This window comes from Apium graveolens, chromosome 2 (assembly GCF_009905375.1).
Source record: "Apium graveolens cultivar Ventura chromosome 2, ASM990537v1, whole genome shotgun sequence".
NCBI lineage: Eukaryota > Viridiplantae > Streptophyta > Magnoliopsida > Apiales > Apiaceae > Apium > Apium graveolens.
In genome coordinates this window covers 195079926-195080726 of record NC_133648.1, presented here as the reverse complement: position 1 = coordinate 195080726, position 801 = coordinate 195079926, and the positions used below count along the sequence as shown (strand labels likewise).

General features: G+C 42.4%; 1 non-coding gene across 1 annotated transcript; it reads right to left on the bottom strand.

Annotated features, from left to right (window-relative positions):
• Positions 1-232: 232 nt before the first annotated feature.
• LOC141709301 (small nucleolar RNA R71) lies at positions 233-339 on the bottom strand. The gene has a single exon (XR_012569886.1). It is a non-coding gene; the product is annotated as a small nucleolar RNA R71 (small nucleolar RNA).
• Positions 340-801: the final 462 nt, after the last annotated feature.

Genomic DNA, 801 nt, shown 5'->3' with positions numbered 1-801 from the left:
AGGTGCTGCGACTGAAGATCCCAATATGCATATCAGGAATTTTATCGAGATCTGTAATACTTTCAAATATAATGGTGTTACTGATGAGGCTATCAAGCTAAGGCTTTTGCCATTCTCTTTAAGGGACAAAGCTAAGGACTGGTTACATTCTTTACCAGCTGGGTCCATCACTAATTGGGAAGATCTTATGCAAAAGTTTCTGGTGAAGTTCTATCCAATGGCCAATACTGTAGCTATGAGGAGTGCTCTTACTTAGTTTGCGCAACAACAAGGAGAATCTATGTGCGAAGCTTGGGAGCGCTACAAGGAGATGTTGAGAAAGTGTCCACATCATGTTATGCCTGACTGGATGGTGATCACTGGTTTCTATAATGATTTGGGGGTCCAATCTTGGCCCATGCTCGATGCAGCTTCTGGAGGCGCTTTGTGGGCCAAAAGCTATACTGAGGCTTATAATCTCATTGAAACTATGGTTACAAACGAGTATCAAAACCCAACTCAAAGGATGATGCCTGGGAAGGTAGCAGGTATTCTGAAAGTTGATGCAGCTACAGCTATTGCAGCGCAGCTCCAAGCGCTGTCTATAAAGGTCGATCCTTTAGCCAACTATGGAGTCAATCAAATAGCTATTGTCTGTGAGCTTTGTGTAGGCTCTCATCTACGAATCAGTGTTCTCTTGTTAATGAATCTGTTCAGTATGTGAACAATTTTCAGAGATCGCAGTAGCCTGTGCCCGCTACTTATCATCCTCATAACAGAAATCATCCCAATTTCATCTGGAGCAATAATCAGAATGTTGTT